At 39.3% G+C, this 9,721-nt stretch overlaps 1 non-coding gene across 1 annotated transcript; it reads left to right on the top strand.

The window, feature by feature from the left end:
* The first annotated feature begins 4,828 nt into the window (after positions 1 to 4,828).
* On the top strand, positions 4,829 to 4,901 carry trnar-ccu (transfer RNA arginine (anticodon CCU)). Its single transcript has one exon. It is a non-coding gene; the product is annotated as a tRNA-Arg (tRNA).
* The last annotated feature ends 4,820 nt before the right edge of the window (positions 4,902 to 9,721 follow it).

Raw genomic sequence — 9,721 nt, 5'->3', positions numbered from 1 at the left:
TCACCCAGGAACTAGAAACTGCTCACCCTTTCCACTGCCGATCTCTCAATGAAGACTGATGTGTGTTTCCTTAACTTCACTTTCCTGAAGTCCACAATCAATTCCATGGTCTTACTGACATTGACTGTAAAGTTGTTGTGACACCACTCAACCAGCTGATTTATCTCGCTTCTGCATGCCTGCTCATCACCATCTGAAATTCTGCCAACGATAGTTGTCTCATCGGCAAATTTATAAATGGTGTTTGAGCTATGCGTAACCACACAAAATGTTGGTGTAGAGAGAGTAAAGCAGTGGGCTAAGCACACATCCTTGAGGTGTCCCTATGCTGATTGTTAGTGAGGTGGAGATGTTACTTCTGATCCTCACCGTATGTATTCTCTCAATGAGGAAGTCAAGGATCCAGTTAGAGAAGGAGATGTAGAAGCCCAGGTTTTGGAGCTTGTTTATTATCTATTTTTTTCTTTTTTTGTATTTGCACAATCTGTTGTCTTTTGCACATTGGCTGTTTGTCCATCTTTGTTGTATACAGTTTTTTAATGATTCCATTGTGTTTCTTTGAACTTACTATGAATGCCTACAAGCAAATGAATCTCAGGGTAGTGTTTGGTGACATTTATGTACTTTGATAATAACTTTATTTTGAACTTTTGATGATCTTAATGACAGGTGCAGCCAGCTCAAAGAGTCAATTGGTCTACTCCTATTCCGGATCTCATTCTTTTTTTTTAATACCAATTGCTAAAAAAGTAGTTGGACTTATTCAATTATTCTAAATCAGCAAGCAACCTTGATGCAATTGTTTACTTCCTATATGTAAAAAATTCTTGAGATACCTAGTAACCTCTGATACATTATCAACAATGTCAAAGTGAAACTAATAAAATATAAACAAAAATAAAAGCAGGTTTCCATACTGGAAAATAGTCAGCTATGCCACTGTGTATGTTGTAAGAATAAACTATTTCACAAACTGATCTATCCATCTTGTTTTCTCCAAATATTTCACTCATCTTTTTAATTAAACCAGTTTTAAAGGGAAATGTCAAAACAGTAAGGTAGCATCAGTGTAATATGTGCGCTTATTTCCTTGTGGAATACAATACCTAGAAAGGGATATATTTGTGATAGTGGGAATGCAAAGAAAATTCTCTGTACAGGCAGTTTTGCCACTTGAGGAGAGAGTGAGTTATCACTTGTATATTGTGAGCAAAGATAATGGGCATCCATAGTTTTTGTTGTATTTAAAATATTAAGGAAATTCTTGGTGAGATTACAGATCCAACTTTGATTTAATTCCCTAACACTTAATGGGCATGGCACTTTCAGAGACTTTCCAATGGAGAGCAGAATTCAGAATCAGATTCCAATTCATTATCACTGATGTATATAATGAAATGTGCTGTTTTGTGGTAGCAGTGCAGTTAAAAATTACTGTAAGCTACAAAAATAAATCAATAGAGCAAAAGATGAATAACAAGGTATTGTTCATAGTCCCTTCAGAAATCTGATGAAGGGGGAAGAAGCAATGGGTCTTCAGGTTCCTGTACTTACTCCCTGAAGGAAATAATACAAAGAGGGAATGTCCCGGATGGTAAGGGTCTTTAATGATTATGTCGACCTTTTGAGGCACCTGCTCTTGAAGATGTCCTCGATGGTAGTGGGAATTGTGCCCATGATGAAACAAACTGAGGCTACAGCCTCTGCGTCCTCTTGCGATCCTGTTTATTGGAAGGTCCATATTTGCAAGAGTCTTTGGTGACACATAACAACCTCTTCAAACGCCTAGTGAAAAAGAGCCTCTGCCATACCTTATTTATTTATATTAAGTGCAATAGTGAACAATAGCCAGATCAGAAATGCTGATCAAGTCAACTAGTTCCTAAAGAGAACTCTGATAGGCCAATCAGATGGTTCACTGCTGCTCAGCGATAGAACATAAAAAAGTCATATGTACAATTAAGAAACATTTAAAAATACTAGAAATACTGGAGTCATGATGATCATGATGAAGTCTGCTGGAGAGAGACATTTATACACATGCTGTCCTCCATAATTCAGAGAGATTGAAGGATAAGGTTACAGGGTGACAAAACATGACAGGAGTACTTGGAACTAAAAACTAATCTCTACCGGGAGAAAACAGCACCTGTTCTTTCTGCACTGTTTTCCAGCAGCTTAAGGACTAAATCCAGCCGTAACATAACTCACAAGTGCTTTTGAAAGTTAGGTATTAACCCTACCTACCAACAACCAAGCATTGCCATCCTGGTCCCCTCATGATAGCTTATGGAGAAGCATGTGACTTCCCTCCCAGAGATGATCGGTGTTATTCATGATTATGTCAATGTGTTGGTTGCAGGAAAGATCCTATGAGATGTTGTCACTCAGGAACTTGAAGCTGCTCACCCTTTCAACTGCTGACCCCTCAGTGAGGACTGGTATGTGTTCTCTGTTGTCTTCCCCTTCTGAAAGCCCACAATTAACTCCTTGATACTCTCGACTCTGGCTGAGCATAACTGAGTAAAAATTAAAAGGTGACTGAATCACTGTTTTTCTCCCTGATTAGAACCATCACCATCTGTCACTCAAACCTCTCCTGTTTCTTTCTTTCACAGGCCATTTTCTTTATTTTCACTGCTCATTCCCCATTTCTCTGGAACTCAAAATGATGTACCTGCAACTTTTCCCATATAGGTACTTGATCTAAAACACTTAATTTTCTTTCTGTGTATACAGAAGCTGCTTGACCTGTGGAGTATTTTCAGCATTTTTTATTTTATATTAGAGCAGAGTAAAACTCCCATACTGGGTGGATCCCTGGTAATTTCTGGTGGATAAATAACCAAGATGATGTTCGCTAACAAATCAGATTCATTTTGTGTTATGGTTAAAAGAGTGCTCCTGTTTAAGCAACATTTTGAAAACTATTAAAGAGCTGGGCTGCTATTTCTCTCTTAAATCACAATGTTCAAAGAACAAATGAAAGATTGAAAACCTCTGCAAGTGATCTTAAAGTTTTGAGAGTGTGTTACAACAGTCTATATCTTTACCTTGCCTATTGATTTCAATTTAAATTATTGTTGTCTGTCTGGTTGAAAGGATAACAAAGACAACAAATCCATACTTCTCAGACAAGGGGTTTCAAAGAATCTGAATCAATATCATTAGTGTTTATATTGAAGTTTCCTTCAAGAGAACAAATTTGGCTTCAGCTGTTGATATTCTGAGATCTATCTTCTGCAAATATTGGTTTATAACCCAAATTAACCTTTCTGAATTGCTGTTGAGATCAATAGAACAAAAACAGCTAAAAACAGACTGATTTTGAATTAGCTGACTATATTTAGTGAAGTTGCAGTGTTCTCCGTTTAATCAAACCATCATTCAAGAATATTCGATCAGTCAACTGAAAAGTATTGTTTTATCCAGTGGCATCAAAGAAAGCAAGTATAAATGCATTATATATCTATTCAGCAGTTGTGGACTTTGTTAAACACCGTCTTTTGGGGAAAAAAGCTTTCACTTGGGATCTTACAAAAATACACGAGTCTTTCAGGCTGAAGTGCCAATCCAATTCATTTTATTCATTTCTGATGTGCTCCAACATTTGTGAGAAAAAGTATTGCCTTTCCTTCAGTTTTGATTATTGATTTTAGTTCTGGCTGTTTTCAAATAAGAACCACGTTTAATGCTGACTTTTTCTAGATCGGCTCAAACTTTTTTTACCAGCTTGCTTCTGTAGCCTTGTTCTAGCAGATGACAGTTACAGCAAAAAGATAGATACCATGTCTTTGTTAACTTCCACTGAGCTATAGATTTGAAGAGTGGCGTTTGTTTAGTAGTCAGTATTGTCTATTCAGGCCTCCAAACATCTTAATTTACTTTTTGGTTGGGTAAGTCTTGTTGTTCTACTTCTATTCAACTAAGATTCCACAGATCAAGATGCATAGATAAAGCTAACTTTGCAGTCAAAGTTCCAATCCATTGGAGCCTGACTCAGTTATACTTTGTCTCAAATACAATAATTGTGTGTTACATCATTGACTTCTGACATGATTGAGCTGTAAAGATGGTCATCTCTATTTGTCTAATGGCAGACATGATTCACCATCAATAACTCTAGGAGACTGGAAGTGAACGATAGGCTTTTATTAACAGAGAAAAAGGGACCACGACCATGTCGAGACTGAGGGAGGAGCAGTACCCCCAATCGCCTTTATACAAGGGTCTGTGGGAGGAGCCACAGGAGCAGTCAGCCGGGGTGGGGGGGGGCGTGTCCAGACAGGTATACATAGTTTACCACAAGACAGGGGTTCACATACCATTTAAAGAAGCTCTTTTACAACTAAGAGATTCACTGGAGAAAGTCTTTGAAAACCGGGAATATCTGCTTTCAAAAATAACATAAATTAGGATCAGGAATGGACCACATAGTTTCTCAACTCTGTTCTGGCATTTAATTAGATAATTGCAAACTGAACTCTGCATTTCCAAGCTACGCACACAAAATGCTGGAGGAACTTAGCAGGCCCAAAACGATGACTGTTTACACTTTCCCATAGATTCTATCTGGCCTGCTGAGTTCCACCAGCATGTTGTGTGTGTGTGGTTTGTCTTGAATTAATTAGCTGCTACCCCTAATTCACAACTTTTTAAGATCTTTGCTTTTCTGTAGCAAACTTTTCCATTTTAAATAAATTATTTCAAAATTATGGGAGGATTTACATGAACATTGATATTCCATAACTTAAAATACTATTCTATGTTAAAAAGGGGAAAAAGCAAAAAGAAAAAGCACTTAATGGTGTAAATTATGACATGTTTGGCCCCAGTGGCCTAATGGATAAGGCACTGGCCTCCTAAGCCAGGGATTGTGGGTTCGAGTCCCATCTGGGGTGATGAATTTTGATAAATGCAGCTTTTCTTTGTCCTGAGTTCTCTTTATGTGAGTCTAAGCACATCAGTAAGCATTATTGATGCCAATTAAGATAATCTATATTCTGAAATTTCGACTGTGCTCTTTTCCATAGATTCTGCCTGGCCTGCTGAGTTTCTCCAGCATTTTGTGTGTCTTGTTTGGGTTTCCAGCATCTGCAAGTTCTCTCTGTCGGCATTTCCATCTACTCATGGTAACTCCGCGCTTCCAGTCCCACCACCCCGCCCCCCACTTACTAGTTAAGAACCTTTCTACCTTTTCCTTAAAGTTATTCAGAAAGATTCTGTTTCCATCTGTTTTTGAGGAGGAGGGTTGCAAACACCCATGCTACTCTGGGATGGGGAGAAACAAAGAACATTTTCACTCTATTTTAAACGATGACACAGAAACATAGAAACATAGAAAATAGGTGCAAGAGTAGGCTATTTGGCCCTTCGAGCCTGCACCGCCATTCAGTATGATCATGGCTGATCATCCAACTCAGAACCCTGTACCTGCTTTCTCTCCAGAACTCTGACTTTAACATCGTCAGGATTGTCTGCAATTACCTGGAGAGTCAGAACTAAATGAGACAGCCACAGTCTGTCGAAGATCTGTTCTCCAAGAACAAGCTACCAGCTGATTTTCTTCTAAAACTGCATGACAGTGTACCTAAGAGAATTGATGCAGTTTTAAAAGCAAAGGGTGATCATAGCAGATAATGATTTGGTTTCATTTTTTATTGTTTACTGCTCTTTGCAGTAGTTTTTGATATTTAGAAACTTTTCATTTCTTTATTTTTGAAAGTATCTTCGCTTACAGTCATAGAAAATACAGCACAGAAACCAGCCTTCTGGCCCATCCAATCCATGCTGAAACAATTTGAAGTGCCTACTTGCATTGACAATAGGTCTCCATACCCACCATCCATATAACTATTGAAACATCTCTTCAATGTCGAAATTGAGCTTGCATGTACCACTTGTGTTGGCAGCTCATTCCATGCACACTGTCATGACCCTCTGAGTAAAGATGTTTCCCCTCATGTTCCCCTTAAACTTTTCACCTTTCACCCTTAACCCATGACCTATGGTTGTAGACTCACCCAACAGTGGAAAAAGCCTGCTTGCATTTACCCTATCTATACCCCTCATAATTTTGTATATCTCTATCAAATTTCCTCTCAATCTTCTACATTCCAAGGAATAAATTCCTAACTTATTCAATCTTTCCTTATAACTCAGGTTGTCCAGACCTGGCAACATCTTTGTAAATTTTCCTTGTCCTCTGTCAATCTTGTTTACATGTTTCCTGTAGGGAAACTGCACACAATACTCCAAAGTAAGCCTCAACAATGTCTTATATGACCTCAGCATAATATCTCACCTCCTGTATTCAATACTATGATTTTGGCTAATGTGTCAAAAGCCTTCTTTATGACCTTATCTACCTGTGATGCCACCTTCAATGTATTATAGATCTGTATTCCCAGATTCCCTTGTTCTACCACACTCCTTTGTGCCCTACTGTTCACTGGATATGTCCTACCCTGATTGGACTTAGAGAAGTGCAATACCTTGCACTTGCTTGCATTAAATTCCTTTTGCCATTTTTCAGCCCATTTTTCCATCTGGTCCAGATCCTGCAAGCCATGATAGCCTTCCTTGCTGTCCACTACACCCCCAATCTCGGTGTAATCTGCAAATTTCCTGATTCAGTTAACCACATTGTCATCCAGATCATTGATATAGATGACAAAACACCGATTCCAGTGGCACTCCACTAGTCACGGGCCACCAGTCAGAGTGACAACTAACTGCTACCACTCTTTGGCTTCTCCCATAAAATCAATGTCCAGTCCAATTCACCACCTCATCTTGAATGCTGAATGTCTGAACTTTCTTGACAGATCTCCCATGTGCGACTTTGTCAAATCCCTTGTTAAAGACCACGTAGACAGCATCCACTGCCTTGCCTTCATCAACTACCCTAGTAATTTCCTCAAAATAAGAACATAAGAAATAGGAGCAGGAGTAGGCCATCCCGCCCATCGAGCCTGCCCCATCATTCAATAAGATCATGGCTGATCTGTCCGTAAACTCAGCTCCATCTACCTGCCTTTTCCCTATAAATTCCCCTACTATGTAAAAATCTATCTAACCATATCTTAAATATGTTTAGTGAAGAAGCCTCAACTGCTTCCCTGGGCAGAGAATACCAGATATTCACCACTCTCTGGGAAAAACAGTTTCTCCTCATCTCCATCCTAAATCTTCCCCTGAATCTTCAGGCAATGTCCCCTAGTTCTAGTCTCGCCTACCAATGGAAACAACTTTACTACTACTATCTTACATAACCCTTTCAAAATTTTGTTTGTTTCTATAAGATCCAAATCCCTTCTCATAGATTAACCCGTTCATCTCTAGAATCAACCTGGTGAACCTCCTGTGCACTGCCTCCAAATCATGGAGACCAGAACTGCACACAGTACTCTAGGTGCGGTCTCACCAGTACCCTGCATAGTTGCAGCATGACCTCCCTGCTCTTGAATTCAATCCCTCTAGCAATGAAGGCCAACATTCCATTTGCCTTCTTAATAACCTGTTATACCTGGAAGCCAACTTTTTGTGATTCATGAACAAGCACTCCCAAGTCCCTCTGCACAACTTTGGCCCATTCACTTAACCTATCCATATCCCTCTGCAGACTCTCCAATCCCCTCCTTGAAATCATCAATGTAAATGGTAAACAGCTGTGGGCCCAGCACCAACCCCTGAGGCACCCCACTTACCACTGACTGCCAACCAGAGAAACACCCATTTATACCAACTCTCTGTCTTCTATTGGCTAACCAATCCACTATCCATGCTAATACACTTCCTTTGACTCCATGTATCCGTATCTTATTTATAAGTCTCTTGTGCGGCACCTTATCGAACACCTTCTGGAAATCCAAGTATACAACATCCACCTGTTCCCCTCTTTCCACTGCACTTATTATGTCCTCAGAGAACTCCAGTAAGTTTGTCAAACAGCACCTTCCCTTTCTGAATCCATGCTGCGTCTGACTAATAGAACCAATCCTTTCTAAATGTTTCGTTATTTCTTCCTTAATGACAGCTTCAAGAATTTTCCTGACTACAGATGTTAAGCTAACTGGCCTATAGTTGCACGTCTTTTGCTTACATCCTTCTTTAAAAAGTGGCGTGACATTTGCTGTCTTCCAATCCTCTGGGACCTGCCCAGAGTCTAGAGAGTTTTGGTAAATGATTACCAACGCGTCTACTATAACCTCCGCCAAATCCCTCAGCACCCTGGGATACATCCCATCAGGACCAGGGGACTTATCTACCTTCAGGCCCTCTAGTTTGCTCATCACTATCTCTTTAGTGACAGTGATTTTATCGAGGTCCTCACCTCCCATTTCGTCCATAATATCATTCTTTGGCATATTAGATGTGCCTTCCACTGTGAAGGCCAACACAAAATAGTCGTTCAATGCCTCAGTCATTTCCTTATCACCCAATATCAATTTCCCCTTCTCATCTTCCAAGGGACCTACGTTGACTTTAGCCACCCTCTTCCACTTTATATATTTAACCATATAACCATATATTATTTATAAAAACTTTTGCTATCTGTTTTATATTTTGTGCTAATTTACTTTCATACTCTATCTTCCCTTTCCTTATTTCTTGTTTAGTTGTTCTTTGTTGTGTTTTAAAGATTTCCCAATCCTCCAGTGTCCCACTTCTCTTTGCAACTTTGTACACATGGGCTTTTAATTTGATACTATCTTTTATTTCCTTAGTTATCCAAGGCTGGCTCTCCCCACACTTACTGTCCTTACTTTTGACTGGAATATACTTTTGTTGAGCACTGTGAAAAATCTCTTTGAAAGTATTCCATAAAAATTCTTAAGATTTGTTAGACATGATTCACTGTGCACAAAGCCATGCTGACTACTCACATCCACAGTATGTGTATCCATATACCTATATATCCGGTCCCACAGAATAACTTCCAATAACTTTCCCACTACTGATGTCAGACTCAATGGCCTATAATTTTCTGATTTATTTTTAGAGCCTTTCTTGAACAGCTGAAAAACTGGTTCCATCCTTCTGATACCTCACCTGTCGCTAAGGATGATTTAAATATCCCCATTAGGGCCCCAGAAATTTCTGTACTTGCTTCCCACAAAGTGCAAGGGAACACTTTGTCTGCTCCTGGGGATTTATCAACCTTAATTTGCCTCAAGACTGCTAACATCTCCTCCTCTGTAATCTGTATAGTGTCCACGAAGTTGATGTCGCTTGGCCTCACTTCTATAGACTTTGTGTCTATCTCCTGAGTAAGTATAGGTGCAAAAATAGTTTTCTCCCCATCTCTTTTGGCTTCACACATGGATTATCATTCTGACTTTCTAGAAGGTCAATTTTGTCCCATTGTAAAAAAGTTACAGATTTTCTTTATACATACCTAAGACTTCTGCACAGTACTATCCTTTTGGACAAAACTGGGAAGATGAGAAGGGAGTAATAACATCCAGGCAGCCTAGGATCCCTGTACATGATACCCTTGTAGATAGTGAGTTGTAGATAGTGGTAGTTGGAGGTAGATACAGAATGTCCTGTTATATTCAGTATTCTTAGAACATTTGGAAAATATGGGCAGAGCCAAGGCAAAAAGGAATTTAAATTAGACAAGTGTTGACTAATTAGAACGTAGAACAGTACTGCACAGTTCAAGCCCTTTGTCCACAATGTCGTGCTGACCTTTTAACCTACTCCAAGATCAACC

The sequence above is a fragment of the Hemitrygon akajei genome, chromosome 17 (genome assembly GCF_048418815.1).
Source record: "Hemitrygon akajei chromosome 17, sHemAka1.3, whole genome shotgun sequence".
Classification (NCBI taxonomy): domain Eukaryota; kingdom Metazoa; phylum Chordata; class Chondrichthyes; order Myliobatiformes; family Dasyatidae; genus Hemitrygon; species Hemitrygon akajei.
The sequence above is the reverse complement of the archived record's forward strand: the minus strand, read 5'-3'. Positions and strand labels throughout refer to the sequence as shown.